Source organism: Dromaius novaehollandiae, chromosome 2 (genome assembly GCF_036370855.1).
Source record: "Dromaius novaehollandiae isolate bDroNov1 chromosome 2, bDroNov1.hap1, whole genome shotgun sequence".
Classification (NCBI taxonomy): Eukaryota; Metazoa; Chordata; class Aves; order Casuariiformes; family Dromaiidae; genus Dromaius; species Dromaius novaehollandiae.
This window is the reverse complement of record NC_088099.1, coordinates 80,077,484-80,097,845: the sequence shown is the minus strand read 5'-3', so window position 1 is coordinate 80,097,845 and position 20,362 is coordinate 80,077,484. Positions and strand designations below refer to the sequence as shown.

Here is a 20,362-nt window from a genome sequence, read left to right as displayed (position 1 = left end):
AGTTCAAAAACACAGGTTTCTGAACCATTTACTTTAAACTTTATCCTCTGAAGATATTAATATAGAGGTTGATTAATAAGTAAGATTTTATCAAAATGGCACTTCAATGCACTTCTAGTGTTGGAAGCAAATTGAGTTATGTCTGATGAATTGAAAGAGCTAATTAAGGCAAGAGACAAAATGACGAAGATTATATTTAATTTGGTAAAGCTATTAACCTTTTTTTGTCAAATAGAATGGTAACTACATCTTTCTTTCAAAATAGTCTACCACAACAGTCACTTGATCACTATTAGCCTGTTTCTAACTAAAACTTTGAGAAGGATATTAACTCATTTACCAGTTTAAATCCAGTCATTGTCTAGTATGCCTTTTTTTCCCTAAGATTGACATTTACTTTAAAGAAATGTATTTTTACTGTCACAATATAGTTTCCTTCATGAGACCATGACCTTTCCAAGATAGTAAGAACTACACTTTAAAGACATATATATTAGAACAGAGAAACAAAGAAGATCGAGGCAAGATAAAATCACCATTATTTAAAAATGAGTGTTATTACAATGCTTGTGAGAGGCTTACCTTTGTGATTTATTTTCCACGGCAGACTCTTGGAGCGAAAGACCAGAGGATGAACGGGCCCTATTCAGCAGTACTCCTTCAAACCTGACTACTCCTAATCTTTGTAAGAAAGGGAGCCAGCACCAGCTCCCACATTTAGTAACGAAGCTCTGCAGCTTTTTCAGTTCTGGCTAAGTTACAGCAGTCTGTCGTAACAGGCTGTTTTATCCAGGATGAACTTTTAGATCCCCCTGTCCCTAGTGGGCCTGTGTTGGAACCATTCATTGTTTTTATCTCTGGCTGCCAGGGTCATCCTCTAGAGTGCAGTTGCTGGCCTGCCTTTCTTTATTTGGAGAATGAAATCCCAAATTCTAATTGTTTTCATTGCTGAGAACTGGGCTGACCCTCCCAAGCCTTCTGCCACTCTCCAGGTAACTCTGAAGTACAGGTTAAGTGTCCAAGAACAAGAAGTTGTTAAAGTGAGGAGCAAGCATTTTTTTATTTTCTTCCTCCACAAACACTGACATCAGTGTGAAAGAGTCGCAAATATTGGCAAAAGAATAGATATGTGAATGTAATTCCTCCCTTCATTTGAGTCCTGGCAATGCCTGAAAGGGCCAAGGTTTTGGACAATATACCTGTAGAAGTGGCAAAGCCTCTGTTGGCTCAGCTCCTCCAGCTTTACCTTCTTGTCCACCACTCCAGAATTGAACATTATTCTCTGACACTCTTATGACTATATTAATTATCATTACCCTTGGTATACCAACAATATGATGTGAGGAAACAGGAAACATTGTAGTATCATGAAGTAAATGTAAGTTTTCTTTAAGCTGGTATACATCAGTGATTTTAATGCGCAGAAAGCCACTTTGGGAGAACAGGGAAGACAAGGGTAATCTTGTCATATGGCATCAGGAAATCAATATCTGGGACAGTTTGGGCATTGTTTTTAAAAGAAAAAGAATATAGATAATTAAAGATAAGAAGAGAAAGATAAGAAGTCTTCAAGTAAACGGCACAAGGCCATTATTTGAGCAAAACCATTGGCTGGATCAGGACTGTCATGTTGGCAATAACTCTGAACATCTGACATCTATGGGAGAGGTCTCTGGAGGAATTTTGCCCCAGCTGTATCATAGGGTTTATAGAGCAGGCCCTCGAATATGCCATGCATCTCCCCTTTTTCCAGCCATAGATGGACGTACTATGTTATGCAGATGAACATACTCTGCTAAATGTGAGCATTCAGGAATATTAAAGCTGTAAATGTCCCTGCTGGCACTATAGACATTGAATGCTCCAACCACTTTCCAGGGATCCCACTAGCTCCTTACAGCAAAGTAGGAATTCCTCCAAAACAGAAGAGAAACCCTTCTTTCATTCATTTCTTTATCTGTTTTTTTGCGGGTTCCTCTAGAGACAGCAGGAAAACTGTGGAATATACTACTGCACAGCAGTGCAAAGATTGTTTTGTTCAGACTTTTGACATCGGTCATTGTTTTCCTACCCAATTTGAGATCTGCTCAGAATTACTCACAGCGGGGAACTGACTGTCGGGGCTTCAATAACTTCAGTTCATTTCATTCAGATGTTGGACTGGTACCCCAGATGTTTTTTCCTCATTCTATTTGTCTGTAAAAATAAGTATGGGAGAATAGTGACAATCTGAAAATCAAAATTTCAAGGAATTATAAGAAAGATTGCTCCAATTAAGATCTCATCAGTAGCTCTCACATGTTTTATCACACAAAGGGCCAGAACCTCCTAGAATCCAGATTAAAAATAGTGAAAGAAATACATAATTATACTGGGAAATGGCCTTAAGCTTTTAATCAGAGAAAGATCATTCAAACAGCTTTTAATTATAACAGAAAACTTCCTTTAAATTTGCTTTAATATTTACTGTTCTTATTCGCTCCTAAAACAAAAAATTCTGTATCTTAAATTTCTGGGTACAATTTTGGGGTTTTTTGGTCTTTTTTTTCTTTCCTGGTAGTATTGAATTCTGGTTAAGTTTTTATTCTGAAAGTCTTCTGTTATTACTGCAGCTGTCTTTACTTTCATCAACTTATAGTCAAAGGTCATGCACACCATCACTTGCTGTTATTAGGTATGTTTCATGACTGGCAAATCTACATTGCTGGCATTCCCCAGAAAAACTCTGTGGGTTGTCTCTGAGATGGCTACATTCTTTGTCCAGAGCAATAAGGACCTACCCTCAGTAGAGAAGGATGAAGTTACGAAACATTTAAACAAACTGGACATACACAAGTCTGTGACCTGATGGAATGAATCCACAAGTGCTGAGGGAGCTGACTGATGTCATCATGAGGCCATTCTTGATTATCTTTGAAAGGGCATGGTCATCAGGGAAGTTCCTGAAGACTGAAAGGAAGAAAATGTCACATCTGTCTTCAAGAATGGCAGGAAGGAAGACCCAGAGAACTAAAACCCGTTCAGCCTTACCTCAGTCCCTTTGAAAGGTGATGGATCAAGTCCTCCTGGAAGCCATTTTGAGTCATATTAAGGACAAGATGGTCACTGGGATTTGTCAGCATGGATTTACAAAGGGGAAATCATGGCTGAGCAACCTGATAGCGTTCCATGATGAGATGACTGGATCAGAGGATGAGTGGAGAGCAGTGGATGTTGTTTATCTTGACTTTAGCTAGGCTTTCCATATCATCATAACTTTCATAATACAAATTCTGTCTTCCTCTCCGTTCAATTTCTTTCCACTCTCTCAAAGCTACATATTTTGATGTACTGAGGTTTATCTTTATGTATTGAAATATGCAAATTGTGGCAATTATTTTCTGTCACACTGATCTTGCCTATTTTGTTCGGAATACTCCTTGCCCTTAAAATTGAATACAGGTCTAAGGACATACTGGTACTGGAGTTGGATAGACATGGTAACCAGGTATTTATTTTGCTCATGACTTCAATGTGCCTCTTTGATCGCATTTAGATTTGCTGTTAGCACACGGAACACAAGGTCCGAGAATTAGGATGTTACAATAGAGGTTACAACAGAAAGCAAATCAAAAAGCCAGAACGTTTTCAGCAGTCATTAGCAAACTATGAACTTGCCAATAAAACCCAAAGTCAAAGTAATGCTGACATATCATACAGAATTACTTATACTGAAAGCATTAGTAAGGTAACAACAATGTTTTAAGAAATGTCCCAGAAAAATTATTAATGGACATGTCTCATAACATTCTATCTGTAAAAGCAAAAGCTATGTTAGTTTTTAAAATGAAGGAAGAATTTTCTGTGTTCAAATACTATGGTAGTTTGCTTTGTATTGTAAAAGCTGATTTGTACTCTTTCATGTCACAAATGTTCTGTTCACATGATCCCACATGTCTTATTAAACAGGCAGCTTTGTTACACTGAACACACTGAATGAACCATGCACATCTCAGAGGACCTCAGAAGAAACACTTTTTTCATTTGGAAATTTCTGAAAGTGACATTATAATCAATAGCGTGTAAAATATGGAGGAAGCACAGAAAATTGGAAAGTTTTAAGAGGCTGGTGCTTTTGAGATACAGTAGAAAATAATCTAGGTTTCCTGACCTTTATCTTAAAAGTTATAAGGAGATCAGCAGTGTGGAAAAGCAGAGAGAGCAATCAGAGAGGAGTTCAGGTAATGGATGAGACAGAAGCAATCAATGGAATCAGTAATGGGCCTGGAAATAGAGAAAGGATTCTACAAAGTGGCATGATTATTGATGCAAATACACAGAAGTTTTTTTTTTTTTTTTTTTTTTTTGGCTTCGTGGACAGGTGTCCAAGATATTTTCACTTGATTCCGTGAGATCAGATCAGTCATCTGTACAATTAAGTGTAAATTTGGGTAAGGAAGTTGTATTACACTGGAAGAGATTCACGAATCTTTATTCTAGCAAAGATCAAATTTGAACTGTTGTTCTGCTCTGCTCTTAAAGATTACTAGCAACATTCCAGCTTCCATCCATACCATTTTTCAGTAATTTATATAACTCAAATTATTTGTCAATAATTTTTATACTGTATAATCTGATTTAAAACCAAAGCTTTTCCGTTCAAATAACCACTCAGTTAGGCATCTGAAAGTCTGCTTGCAGAAACAGCAAAACAACTAGAGTTGTATCTCTCATACCCTAAGGCTAGTTCAGACTACTCTTTCAAAGACTTCTTTACGTAAGACCTGTGATTTCAACAGGGGGTACAGAAACCTGCAGATAAGTAGCCGAAACAAAAATGTCTAATAAGATTTCTAAACTAGCAATACCCTGCTTTTGCAGGTCATTTTCAGTACACTTTAGAACCCGGGATGTTCAGTAGGGACATTGTCTTCTACTGGACCAACTGAAAAGCTTAGAAAGATTGGTCAGATTTTTGTAGTAATTTTTAGAGTGCAACTATGATTCTGTCTCTCCAGAGAGACAACTGAGGCATCTGGTACTTATCAAGGAGTGATAGCCATTTCATATACACTGCTCAATTACGTACTCCTGTATCATTGGAAATGGCTATGGCCCTAAACTCTCTCTCCAGTTTAGACAATAACTCCACCCAGCCCTGAAATCTGTACACTTTTTTGTGTATATATAACAAGACAGAAATTTCCAAGCTGCTCTGATGAATAAGAAGAAGCATTGATCGTCCTTCTAATGTGGCTTCTTATACTTTTGCTGACATTTCAATTTTACTACATACATTCTGAGTCAGAATTTATATGGCAGGTTCTCAGTCCTCAAAAATAAAATAAGAAGATGCATAAAGTTAAACAAAATACTGCACAGTGATAAAGTTCAATGCATTAGGGCTGTTTTACAAACAACACATACGAATGCAGTTTTATGAAATGCTGCTGTGGCTACTTAATGCACAAGACTGAGGTTGATTTGTCTCCAGAACTAAAAAATACATGATATGTGTTATTTTGTCAGCCTGATTCTCTTAAAATACAGAGCTGCAAATGTGCAATGTCTCAGAAGTAGAATGCAAGCATCCTGTTCTGTTTTATTCTATTCTACTTTAGTCTAGTCCCTATATAGTCATTTCTATCTGCGTTCACAATGTGGAATGATGTAAGAAAGAAAGAAAAAATTAAGAATAGGTTGTAGCAAAAATCCAAAGGCTTCAGAAGAGAATGTTAATGCTACACCATCATTTTATTTAAGCATAAAAAGGTCAGTTTGTAACAGTCTTATGAGACTCATAATTATTTAACCAATTAACTTCCTTTATAGCTCATTTTGAAATTGCTTTCCTATAATTTCAAATTCTCTTATCAAGATGGGTGGATCTGCATTTGTAAATGATCAAAAAGCAAGAAGTCAGTTTTAAAACCAGATATATACTTCAGTTAAATAGATAATATTGCACATATTTTGAAAGAACAATTTTGTGCATCAGTGAAGCAGATGCCATTTCTTTTTATTCTAAAATCATAGTTCTTGAATGTGAGGAACCCAAAAAGCTGAAGTTCACACAGCATTTAGGAAGGAGAAAATAAGTACTCAAAATCCAAAACAGCAGATTCTTAAGGTGTAGACTCAGGCATATGGTACACAAATCCATTAAGCAAGTGGGAGTTTTTCCACCTTATTTCCCATGGGCTGACAATGGCACGCATTCATTTTCAAAGAATCTAGAACATCTAGAACAACCATACGTATATATTTAAATTCAGAAAGCAGGGACAGACTACCTGTAGCACTTTCTGCAGGACTACAGTGTGACAGACAGACCAGGAGGGATGCCTATTGCCCGTCTTCATTCGAGATACAAAACAATTTGGAGTGAGTGGTTCATATTGGCAAAAAGGACCTTTGAGGTGAGCCAATAGCATACAACTACTTGAAGGATGCTCACCAAGATGATGGTGCCAAATTCTTCTCAGTAGTGGCAGATGGTATAATGAGGGTCAACAGTCACAAACTGCATCTCGAGAGGCTCAGGCTGGACGGGAGAGAGAACATCTTTATCAGGAGGGCTGTGCAACACAGGAACAGGCTACCCAGAGAGGCGTGTGGGGACACCTTTTCAAGACTTGTTTAGACAAAGCCATGGCTGAGATGACCTTGTCTTGGCAATAGCCTTGCTTTGAGCAGAAAGTAGGACCAGCGACCTCCAGAGGTCCTTCCTAACCGTACAATTTCTGTGATTTTTATGAAATATGCCTGAGCACTGTCAGCTGCTGCCACCACTCTTACTATCCAGGAAAAGAAAAACGAGAAATGGCAGAGACTGGAAGGAGCCTGAGGATAGGAATGAGACATCCAAGGCTCCAAATATCTCTCCACATCTTTTTTCAGTGTCTCACTATGGCTCATATTTCCTGTCTTATTAAATCACAGAGAAAAGTGCCAGCAATTAGTAAGTGCTTAACCTAACCTGATTACTGAATCCAACAGAAACAAAGTAATTTTTCCTTGGAGAACCGATCCTGCCACAGCCTTTCCGCCCATTGCCTAGCTGTTCATGCTCTGGTTAAAGTAAAGAAAAAAATGTACTTGGGTAACTCTGAATGGCAATCTCATCTTTAACTCCACATGCTCCAGCCTACTGCTGCAGGCTAAAAAGCACGGCAAATATAATTTGAACTATAGCTTACCTTGGATTGGATTTGCAATAAGGTTTTCTATATAGAACCTTGACTTTACCGAATATTAATCAAATTCAGCCTGGCAGCAACACAAATGCTTTTTGGAAGACTTGCTAAACCACAATATATACACCAAGGTAATTTTTATACAAATAAAATGATGTTTAAAACTCTATTCAGCTCTTCTGCTCTGATGGAGACTAGCATTTATTTACATAAATTTACTTTATTTGCTGTTGGAAAGCCATCATTCTGAAATGTTTAATACTTCAGGCAACCAGAAAGGCATAACTGCTGACTGTTCTATCACTCTCAGAACAATTTTTTAAAAAGACATATATGTTAATAGTTTCAGTATCCAATCTATCCAAAAAAATGTAAATATTTTGGTTTCTGGGCTTTTCTGCCTGTCTTCCATGAGCTTTGAAGCCAAAATGTAAATTAATAATGCTTTTTAATAAATTAACAATGCTATCTTACATTATCCTAAAAGATCAACAATTGTTGTTTCTCCTACTTAATAGAAGTGCAGCTTGTTGCATAGAACCATTAAAGACTTGACACAAAAAAGTGCAAATGCTTAAAATGTGATCCAAAGCCTGCTGAAGTCAGCAGAAGTACCTGGAAACCTTGTTCTCACTTGTGTCCCTAGTTTTCATACAACTGACGTATTTGTTTAGGCAAAGTGTGTATTCATAAGCGCAGATAGCCCATTTTAGCTAGGACAGATACAACTATACATAGGCACTAGGTACTGGTGATAATTACACAAACAAAGTAGTTGAACAGTGACTTTTCATAAGCATCTTCGAAAGGTAGTCTATAGGTGACATAACAAAGCATCAACAGAACAATTTATAGAACTGATCAGATCTGGGAAATTGAGCTTCTTTTTCCCAGTTTTATCTGTTGACCATGAAAGATCATTGCTCTTTCTCTCTGTCCAGTGAGCTTCTCAAGTGGTCGGTACTAGAAGCACAGCTGACAACCTCTGCCAACATGCCAACACTTTTCCTTTCAATAGAAAAGATTCTCCAACAATCCAAGTTCTTGTGTAATTCCCATCACATTCTCCTACACACCTCATTGTCAGAATGGTCTATATTAGCTCCTTAATTTGCAAATAGCTTTACCATATCTTAAATCTGTAAGTGATGATATAAGAGCAAGTATAGTTCTATATTGTCCACAGTTTGACTATTTTCTGCTTTAAATGATCAAGAGTTTCAGGTCTGAGACATTTCTTGTCATTCCTTCTGAATTCAATACACTCTTCCTAACAGCTCATCTTCTTATTTATTACATTTTGCAAAACTTTAAGAATTTTAGGCTGAGATGGGTTATGATTGCTGTCTATAAATACATAATCAGAAGGGCAAACTCTGTGAGGAAAAGAAACTATTTAAGCAAAAGGACCTTTTCTGGCACAGGAGCAAATGGCTCTCTTGATTAATAGAGGTGTGCTGGAACCTAAAGGTTTTAATTCTCTCGGAGGAGTGAATTCTGGAACAGCTTTTCAATAGACACAATAGAGTAAAACACCTAATTGGTGTTAAGAATGGAGTTTGTATCACTGTATGAAAGGGATTAGGTAATGTGGTTGTCTGCAACAGCAGGAAACTGGTCTCAGAGAGCTGAGCAGTACCTTCCTATCATACACGCCTACTCATTTTGACAATAAAGGTAGGCAACAATGCCTCAGTCACTGAAGTAAAAGCACTGCAAAACTTGGAAAGCTCTTTATGATGATTTATATTTCTTAATATAGACATTATATATCTATTTATATTACTCATTAACTCAGTGACAACCGTTTTATTAAAACTCACTCACACTATTCCATCTCATTGTACAAAGATGATTACCCTCACATTTTTTGGCCAGCTGACATTAAGTAACACCTGTAGAAACACACTGGGAATTATCTTTCCTCAGTGTAAATACATTTAGATGAAATGCATATTAAAAATACACACATACATCACTGAAGATAAGCATTTTAGTGGAGGAAAAAGTATTCATGTGATTTAAACATTTTGTGCTAAACCTCTTCCCAAAACACACAAAGTGCCTCAAGTTACCAAGTGATCTTGCATAATGTACATGCTACTGTAACCCATCTAGAGACAATGTGAGAGAGAACTGGAAATGAAATGTGCTTCTGAACCTTTTATTTCCACAGAACACAGCTTTCATTTAATGGATTTCACTAATTTAATTTTGGGTGACTCCTTCTCTCCAGTGAGAATCTGATACTATCTTGTGCTCTTCATGTATGAATTTAAGGAGAAAAAATCTTGTTTATGCTTTATATCTCACTCTATCATTAAAACTCTTTGACCTATCCATTACTTCCTGTTCAGGAATGCCCTGCTTGGAAACTGGCAGAACCCAGAACCTTTTTCTTTTAATTACACACAGCATAACCAGTTGCTTAAACTATTTCAGAACTCCTTATTTTTTATATTGTGCTGTTTGATATGAGAAACTCTTTAAGATGCTTTATAAGTGGTACAACTTTTTGGAATTATGTTTTAAGAAAGGGAAGCCACAGTATGACTAAGTTGCAAATGCCCACACAATATTTTTGTTTACAGCTGCAGTTTCCTCAGACAGGATGTTGAAATCATGCAATTCTGTGATTACACATTGTTGTCTTTATGCACAGCACCAAAGCCTCTGTCGAAGCCTTTCTATGCTGTTGGACTTTGTAGTGTTGGGTGTTACACACAAATCAAAGATGTTGTACATTGGATCTGCGAGTCATTTTAAATCAAACAGTGGACTTAATTCAGTACTTGCAAATATCCAGGCAACTAGGACTTCATTAGCTGAGGTCAGTGTAAGAACCACTACATGATTTCTGGGATTCTCTTGCTTCCATCCTACTTGCATCATGCAGAATGCCATTGATGGGAAGAAAGAGTATGTGATTACTACAGAATTGGACTCAGAATAAGGATTCTTGAGAGAGCATCCAAGAAGCTCTTTGAAACCTAATGGCTAATGGAAATTGTTTACTTGATTGTCCAACATTTTCTGTCTTAAAACTTAGATATCTTTTGCTCATGGATTTTTCAGCATTGATTCATTCTTAATATATTGCCTTTGTCTATTACGCTAGAGAACACAGTGCTTTTATTTATAGCTCTGACTGCTTCTACCTATTATCGTCCCACTGGGACAATTAATTAGCACCTACAGACTTCACTTATGACTGCTTACATTCAGTTTGAAACTCCACTTAAGGAAGCAGTGTTTTCTGATTAGGGATTTAATGTCACTACAGACATCCCATATTTAATCTTTTCTTGATTTGTTTTTCAATTAAATTAGCTGAAAGTTAGTCAGCACATTCAGTTACAAAGACATGAGGGAGTATGCTTTCTGTGTGAGTGTGAGAGCTACTAGCAGCTGTACCAAAGATAATTTTAGAATAAAAAGAGTTTAATATCAAACATAACATTTGTACATCATTAACCTGATGAGGAAAATATACATTTCTTGAGAATACTGCACAGAGAACATGTTGGACAAGTAACCTGTTACTGCTATACAGCACTTATGGAAGAGCAAAAAGAGGTACAGGATAACATAAGAAATTCACCATTTTGCACTGGACCACATATCCAACTTCCTGGTCCCTAAATAACTGGTTCCCAAGCTCTAGATTTCAGTTCGTGTGAATATTTTCTTTTCTATAAGGAAATGCAACTTACCTCAATGGGCCATACTCTCTTTCAGCATATTAATGGCGTCAGAGATGAAAGAGGTTGAGAGACATAGCTGAAACCCAAGGTAAGCTCATAAAATATAGACATTTCACTGTAAGAGCACAGGCCTAGAAGACAGGAATTCTTGTGTCATTCTGTGTTTGGACTTCCAAAGCAACTTTCTAAAACTGAGGAAGTAACATGCCTGCTATTTGTTTGGATGGATTATAGAGTTAACGCCTTTTACTCACAGTACCCCTAGATTGTCTTCTGTAGGGACACAAACGTTTTCCTTCTGGCGGCTCCACAGGAGGTTCTGTGGCATACTCTGTGGTCATTGTTCCTAGAAGCAGCTCTGCTTGGGGGACGAGAAGTTTCAAACCAGCAAGGCAAAAGAGGAGACAGGTAGGAAGGACCTAGCCAGCTGTGAGTCTTCTGCAGAGCCAATGGCCTCAGGACAATGCAGAAGAGGAGGGAGCACACATATCATCCCAAGGTGGCAGAAAGAGTGACTGTGTGGGATTTGAATCATCCCACATAGTCACTGACCTGGCCTGACAAAAAAAAAACAATAGAAAAGTCATAACATTGTGAGAAGTAGGGTGCAGAAGGAGATTTTTTTTTTTTTTTTTACAAAGCATTTTGGTGTCTATTCTGCCTCATTTTGATTTTTCTTTTTTTTTTAAGACATACCTGTTCTACTTTCCCCTTTTACAAAACTTGCCTTTTGATTTAAAGGTCCTTTTGGAGATGCTCACTTTAGAGAAAAGGACAGCTCAAACAGAAGAGGACTTGAGGTCCCACCACAGTGCTCATGAAGAAGGATAACCTGCATCAGTGCAGCTTTCTTTGCACCATCAGACACAGTGTTCATTTGATAAACCTGCAAGAAGTAAGGCGTAACAGTTCCCAGAAACATGGTAATGTTGCTGTTTACATCTTAACCTGCCTTTCCATGTTCTAAGCACTTGACGGATATTCCCTAATCCATCTGGGAATTCAGCTCTGTACAGGTAAGCATTATTAGCACCCATGGCTTCCCTATATCAGTGTATTTGGCATGTTATTTTCAAAGTAAGTAAAGGCAGCTGCAAATCAATGGCAATTCCTAAATCAGCCTGGAGTTAATTCATCTACAGAAACAATGGACCAGCCATACAAACTAGGAAACAATAGAACAGCAGGCAAATCTCATGCTTGTATAAACAATGTTGTCTAGCTGCAAGGAAAGTGCCATTTTTGTCTCCTGGAGATTTGAACTACCTTACTGTGCTTAATTTACTGAGAAAAAAGTAGTATTTTCTGTTGCTGTCAAAATAGCCCATTTTCTCAAGTGCTCAGATATGAAGTCTGTTTCCCTGATCACACTGTGGCGTTATAGTGCATCATCAAATGGGACCGGTTTTGACCCTTCTCCCTTACTCCAAAAATCCCTGTCTTTTTAACTATTAAAAAGAAGGAAAGAACTAAGAGGGAAGGAAAAGATTTACTCAAAAACTGATTAACACTATTTATATTTGTAGCACATATGGCCAAGAACCAATTCCACGCAGAGCACACCATTTCTGGTAGAGCAAGCATTCATTTATATTTATTCTATTTGGGTCATCCTTCACTTCAGCAGTGCTTCTCTGTTGTGATTGAAATGCCAGGCTTTAATATAGCAATATTAACATGTTGGGTGTGGGAGGAGAGCAATTATCGTTTATTCTAATTTTTATTGGCTTATAATTTCAATATTTATAATGGGCTGACAAGTTTATCAGTTCAATTCTGAGAATGAGAAATATGGAAAAGATTTGTGAGAACGTAGAATCGGAAGAGATTTCACTTTCAAATCTTGCAGACACAATTTATATTCATCAACACCCCCATATAGATGATCAACCTTTTAAGCCCTCAGGAATGGTTTCAAGTGTCGCTCTATTGTAACAACATGTCAGCCAGAGAATCATTGCTGAGCCACTAAAAGTGATGCAGTTCATTAGATCTGAAGGTTCTAAAGGCTGAACGGTGCAAAAAAAATAATAAATGCTGCAGCCAGAGTTATCAAGACTAGAATTCACAATCATTCAGAAGTACAAGGTGAAAATGGAGAATGCGATAATATGATAAATGGTACTGATCATATCTGTGATGGATTTTCAAAAGCCCAGTGGACTTGAATTTTGCTGATAAAGCTTGCCGTAATTGCTTCATGTCATTCAAACTCTCCACAGCACAAGACAGGAGCAGTCCACAGGTGATGCTGTCATGGAAAACAAGGGCTTGTGTGCCTTTTCGTCGCCTTTACATCCAAACTGACAGGAAAAAACAAGCTGCATCTGATGGGCTTTTCACAGAGAAGGAGGTTTTTACTGATTCTTATGATCCTGGAATTTCTAGGGCTTTCAAGCAGCTTTTGGAAATAAGACTTATGTATGTTTTAGACTCAGCATCTTTCAGATGGATTTAACTTCTCCGGTTCTGTGAGGGAAATAGAAATTCTACACTATTAAATAATTTTACTGCTGCAAGTTTTTAAGAGCTGTGTTGACTTGCTGTCATGGCCCTTATCTTCTAATCTTTATTTGTTGAAGCATGACTTAAAAACAGTGGTTAGAGTGAGCAGAAGGCCATGAAAGCTGTCCGTTCTCCACAAAAACCTAAAGGGATTTCTGTATATGACATCTGTGATAACTGAATCTGCTCCCACAACACGAAACAATGTTTTTCCTCAACAGCTCTCTGAATCTGTTCTGCTTTACTGCTTGTTTATATAGGGCAGTCAAATGCTGTCACCCACCCAGGAGACTGAGGGAAGATGGGCTGACTAGAGCAAATGAAGCAAACGTCTGTTGCTGGCTTTTCTCATGCAACATCAGCTAAAGTCATCTGAGAATCCAGAAAGGGCTGTATGAAATGGGGTCAGAAAAAGCAGCTCAGGAGCTTCTCTGCCCCCTGGGTCAAAGGACTGTGCTGGGAGGCACACAATTTCTCATTTCGCGAGGGATGCCTCCTGCCCCAGAGGAAGACACATTCTACCTATGCAAAACTCACACCAAGAAGGAAGGAGGAGGATCGAGAATCTTAACCCTAAACTTCCCCCCAGTATGGTTAGGAGGAGCTGAGGAAGGAAACAGAGCAGAAGAAAGATAATTTTTTAAGGCAGTACCAGGATGGGAGGAAGAGGAAAGATTGGAGATGATGTAAGAAAACGGTGGAGAGATGCCAGAAAAGAATGGCTAAAAAGGAGAAAAGAGTGCCTTAAAAAGATGCAGGGAAAAAAATATGTGAAGTTATAGCATTAAAAGATAGCTAACTAGTGCAGAGCAAACAGCGATTCACTGCACAACTGCTGGTAAGTTCCAAGCTGAGCTTACAGGCTAACATGTATGGTGAAAATAACTCTAAGCCCCAAAGCTGGGCAATAAGAAGAAGTAGCAAGGCTTGCCCACAAGCAGCAGTCTAGTTAAGGTACCATTTATTCTCACTAAAGGCAATTTCTGTTGCCTTTAGGCCTGAGGAAGTATAAGGGTAGCTACAAATAAATGCAAGTCTTTTATGATAAAACCAATGTTTCCTTTCAAGAGTAGAGGGAACTATCGAAGGGAAATTATTTCAAGCAGAGGATGGGGAATCCAAGTCAAATTGAATAAATGCACATGACTGGTAAGTGCTGGCAGCAAAAATTTGGTTTCAATACACAACACGTCCCAGTAGAAGGTGAAGAAAAAGGATAAAACCCAAATCCTGCATCCAAGCTGCATTCTGCATATTCTTGACCCATTTCTTTCCAACTGTCATTTTGAGAGCGAGAAATTCTTAAAATGAAGAGCTCCTTTGATTGAGAGACCTACCAAAAGTACTACCTACAGGATTTTATTGTCATCCTGCAGCAAAGGACAATGAAATAACACTCTGCCACTAAATCAAAACACGTGTTTTCTGCCACTAGCATAGGAAGGGAGGAAAGAGCAAACACAGCCACACTGCTATTGGATATTGCCAGATGAAGCTGTATCTATTTCTTTCGGATGCAAACAACAGTGATCTTTAAAGAGCCGATTTCAAACCTGTGCTATCTAGGTAGCCTCTGGAAAAGATGGATTCTAGAAAAAACACTTCGTGTGGAAAAAGCTTTCTTTTTTTTTTCCCCTCCTGCATTCATCGTAAGATGAACTGTGATAAGTTTGGCAGACTCTGCCGCCAGGGTGGTCACTTCTTTCGACAAAGGTGCAAATGACAGAATGGCTCTGGCAGAGAAATTGGTCTGTGGAATAATTATCTGCATGGATTAAAGAAGACTATTCTTCTAATTAAATTCCTTGAAGTAAAAAATAGCATACATGCAAAAGTCATCCATATATGTGCATTAAGCATAGGAGAGGCATTCAGAGTGCTTGGATAATTCATGGACTAGCATTAAAAAATGTGAAGAGGCTCATCAAGGCAGTTAGGTTTGTAGTAATAAGAAGTCAAGTAGTAACAATCACCATAGCATTTGGCCTATAAGAAATCCATGAACGTATGCCTCGGGGAATGTGATAAAGAAAACAAGTGCCATTTGCTTCTGGAAGTAGTACAGTCTTCATAAGGATAGCAACTATAAAAGCGATTCTGGTTTAAAAGGACAGACGAACTGGCGTTGGAAGACTGTTAAGAGAAATTATGTTCTAAGCAGATTCACATGAAAAACTAAAAAAGGATCTTCCCCAAGGAATAAATTCTCCATGCTAACATAAATTGAATATTAAATTTGACATATTATTAAGTGAAAATAATCCTTTCTCCTGTAAAAGCAATTTAATATGAGGGATTATCCCTGGACTAGAGTACCAAAAAAAAGGAAAGCTATTTGTTGTTTTTTAGTCAGCTTAAAGTATAAAGGCACGCCATATTTATTAGTCTGATTACTTCTGCAGTGTTTGTACAGTAAGTACTTCTCGATCGCTGGTGAAAGATAAATAGACCGTTAAGGAATTCCTGAGGTGCATGCAGTGACATGAAGCTTTCTCCTAATGCAGAGGTTAAAACTGGAATTAGCCCCCAATCAGTTCATCGAAACTAGATGACGAAGTAGATACATCAGACGCTGTTCAAAATTATTTCAAAATAAATCAGAAGTAAGATTCAATGTGAAGGTTCTTTATATAATCTAGAAAGAAATTATTAACTCTTGATTTTAAGGCACTGTGATATCTATTGTAATATTAGCTAACACTGTATGTCTCTCACTGCAGTTGCAATCACTTCTATTCAGGCTAAAATATACCTACACAATACCAAATCTTGCAAAGGAGCACACAGCATGCTCAGATTTAGGTAGATGACATTTTAGAAACTTACATCAGAAATTGGTTAATATAATTTGAATGTTATGCAGTTTGCACAAGATCTTTAGTGTGTCTGAACTTGTCCAATTTGACTGGCTACCAAAACCTAAATCTTCAAATGCTGAACGTACTGAGTGTGTATGTATACGTGTAGAAATACATACACATGCTCAAATAAATATATAAAATACTTGATTTATCAACTTTTAGATTTTAATCTAAGTTCTCTTGTGACATGGAGACCTATAGCAAATGTATAAATGTTAATTCAGGGATTGTTTTTTAGCTGACTGAATATTTATCATATATGTTTTCTTCTGCACTTAAAACAAACTTTTGCTGCAGTACATCTTTAAGCATTTCAGATCTCTGGTCTTGTAAGAGTACTTTTAATGTTGTGTCCAAAGAAAAAAAAAATCACAAGGAGCCACCAGAGGACACTATTATAGATAATGCATAAGGAGAAATTTTAATTCATCATTGCTGCTATAGTTCTTTTTAACAGATTTAATACATCAACAGAAAAATCTGCTTCTGCCTGACTGTCTTACTGGGAAGTATTTTCTAAGATGTAGTTTACAGATTCTCTCTCCAGAAGCAAACAAAATGTTTAAAACATCAAACATTATAAAAAGATAAAAGTTATCACATTTTTCTATTCCTTGTGCTGTGGGGGAGGGCAATGGAGGACTTGTCAAAGCTTCAGCAGGTTTTGCTGAGTTATTGAAGCTGTATCACAGGTTTTTCATCTTCCAGGTCAGTATAAGTCCAGTCAAACATCAAAATTAAGATGTATAACATTTCCTGTCTTTGAGTCCATATAGAAAAAGCAGCTCTTGAGAAGACAACGACAGTCAAGGAGAACCACTTGAGGCAGGTTAGGATGACCCTTTACAAAGGAAGAACATTGTGGGACCAAGGCAGAGTTGAACTACGAACTACGAATGAACTACGAAACACCAGATAGAAAGTTTGAATAACAATCTAAACTGTTGGCTGAAAAACTCATGTCTCTGTGTGATGCCAAATGTCTGAATCTTCTGAGAGTCACTGATACAGGACCTCAGCCAATGCATCTGTTGTCTGTTTGGACTGTACTTAAAAAAAAAAAAAAAAAAGATCTGCTTTATTAAGCTGCTCTCATTTGATCCTTAGCCATGGAAATCTCTGCAGTTTACTGCAGATGGAAGACTCTCTATCTTGCCAGTGCCAATGAGGGTTGCCAGCCATGGCTGGCAACCTGGAATTATTCTGAGATGAACACGTTCAAAACCATCCACAAATTGATATTAATCATAATAATACCTGTATAAGAGCAATCTAATGGTTACAGTGACATTACATTAGTATTTTGATGATTGGACAGTGGAACAGACTGAGTTAAAATACCAGAGATTTACAGTTTGTCTAAGAGACTGAATGGTTTAAATCCCACAACTGACCAGGCAACCAGAACTTGAAAATTAGAATGTGCAAGAATTTAAATGAGTTGATTTCTGCCTGTAACGAATCCTTCTTTTGTTTACATTTTTGCTTTTATATATGTCCTTCTATTATATATCAGATGAATAAAGGCTATTTATACTTCGGTTTTTTTAAAGAACGGGTAAGCAAAACAGCTGTACACTAATGTTCTTGTCATCTGTGAAAGGACCCCTGTGAATTAGAGCTTTGAGGTGATCTCAGTAATGAGCTTCCAGTGAACTCCAGTAAGAAAAACGTATTTTTTAAACAAGACAAAACAAAAATATCATTCAGGTTTTATCTCATATCTAAGCATCTGGAATACTTTACTTTCTAAGCAGAGAAAACTCAAAATGACTAGACAAAGGCAGAACAGAAATTGCAAATACTTATAAATCACTTCATCCCCTGTCTATTGCATTATTGCTTTCAATTAAATCAAGAACTTTCTGGTTTGAATGAAACTCTGCACAGTCCTCTTTTAGTCCCTGTGTTTTTTGCTCTGTCACCTCTCAATCCTGGTTTTGTCTGTTCCCTGTTCCTCCCAGTAATTTCTCACTCTGAACCCTCTTCTACCCTCCAGTCTATGTCCCAGAAGGGCACTCCAGAAACCTGTTCAGCCTCCCAAAAGAGAGCACAATCTTCCCTGGAGGGTCTGATCCACTCACTCTCTTCTTGAAGGAACATAACACAAAAAACAAACACAAACCACTCAAATGGACACTGTTCCTTGCATCCTGTAACCTCTTGGGTACCATTTCTCTGTGGTCCAGAGATTAAAACAAAAATCAAATGTGTTTTGCATATTTAAGTCATCCATTTTTGAACGAAGTATGCTGTAAATGCAGTTCTACTGCCTCTGGACAGTATTGCATATCTGGTCTCTGAGAGACCTGAAAGAAATAAAATTTAGTAGAACCTACGGATAGAGCAGCCTGGAGGAAATCAGTTGTGTTTTGCTATCAGCACACATTAAAGTTTTGAAATTTGTTTTAATTAAATACTAGAACAACTGCAAAAACTTTGCACAATATTATCCCAAAGAACTGAATTGTGTAGACCTGAAGACAAAGTTGGCCAGGTGAAGTGGGGCAGGGAAAAGTCCAATCATGCAGTTATGAAATTGTGTCAGAGACCCTCCTTCCCAATTCTGATCAAAGCAATTTCAACTACAACAAAGATTCATTTCATAAAAAATAGTTGGACAGGCTCTAAGTAATAGCACTAACAAATATGCTAAATTGTACCACTTTTGAAGAAAATTCATCTGACTTCAAGGTATCTAAGTTTCATCCTAGGCAATAGCAAACAATCTCACCAGTATAGCACTCAACATCTCCCAACAGAATTATCACCCTTTAGATTGACTGCAGCTTTTCTAGAACTGGGAGAGAATCAGTCACACCTGAGGGCTGCTGACCTTGAATGGGATTTCTACCCTCCAAGCTGCCTCAGGTATTACTGCTGCCCATAATCTCTCCTGTTGCAGGCCTCAGGGGCGCATTATATACAGTACGAAGTATGCCTGAGCAAAGGACATGAAAGACGTGTTGAGGAGCTGACATCTCTGCCAGTATTCAGAGTGAGGCTGGCTGCCTTATACTGGCCTCCCTCCATCTGAAAATTATTAATATTATTTAAGGTAGTAGAAAGGATCAGAAGGTATTCTGAATACAGAACCATCCATGCAGAAACCATGTGGACCTGGAACAGCAGACCAGGTTGCCATTGGTCTAGGTAGACAAGAAGGATTGATGAGGTGGGAAAAAGGGAACACATGTATGAAAGCAGTTTTTCAGGGAGAAGCAGGACTGTGACCAGTAACAGGAAACGGTAAAGATATGGAATGAAGAAACATGGGGAGTATGGAATAAAGCTAGGATGAACTTTTCTGAGAGTGCAAAACAGAATGACAGAAAAGTCAACACTTCAGTTAGGCATAGAACGTTCAGCTCAAACTGTAGAACCTATTGATAATCTTAATTTTGGTTTAAACTACTTCTGCAGCCTCCTTGCAGACCTGATTAAAAGACAGATTGCACAACATGAATCCTAATGTTGGTTCAGTAAGTACTATTTTTGATGCTGGGACTGTTTTAGCTCCTGCCAGTGCAAGTATCTGCTTCTAAAGCTCAGGCTGCCCCCTTACATCCTTATATTTTATCCCTCCTTGCTCAGTCTCCTGTCTTGACTCCTGCTACAGATGCCAGAATTCCAGTTAGGATTTCTCCAGTGGAGGTCCTCAGTGACATAGAAGAGGAGGAACTGCAGACCCATACATGTATAGTTTGACAGAGTGCTACATACCATCTGCACCAACAGCTCTTGTTTTCCTTCTTCTGTCTCCTTCAATGGCAAAAGACTCCCCTAAATGCAAAAAATCTTTGAATGATAGACTCTTGGGTTAGTCAAATGATTTTTCTAGACCGTGAACTCCCTCAACAAGTCAAGAAAAAGAGTCTGTGACAACATTCCTGATGATCTTCAATTACTTCAGCCTGAAGTTTTGGATATAACACTGTAAGAGTTGCATAACCTTTTAATCAGATTTGTAAGTGCTTCCGTCTTCACCCTACCACAACTTTTTGCACCAATTGTCCTTCAGGAACCACCAGAGTTCAAGTCCTGCCTTGTCAACAAATATTGCACTAATGGGTGCCAAATTTTGAAAATTCCTTGAAGCTTTTAAATAGTCTGATCC

The 20,362-nt window shown here is 37.8% G+C and overlaps 1 long non-coding RNA gene across 2 annotated transcripts in view; it reads left to right on the top strand.

The window, feature by feature from the left end:
* Positions 1-17,800, top strand: part of LOC112982722 (uncharacterized) — a 30,929-nt gene extending 13,129 nt beyond the window's left edge. For both annotated transcript variants that reach the window (XR_003259048.2, XR_010387756.1), the window contains exons 2-4: positions 10,914-10,967; positions 11,621-11,895; positions 17,013-17,800. This is a non-coding gene — a long non-coding RNA (uncharacterized LOC112982722). The remainder of the gene's footprint in view (positions 1-10,913; positions 10,968-11,620; positions 11,896-17,012) is intronic.
* The last annotated feature ends 2,562 nt before the right edge of the window (positions 17,801-20,362 follow it).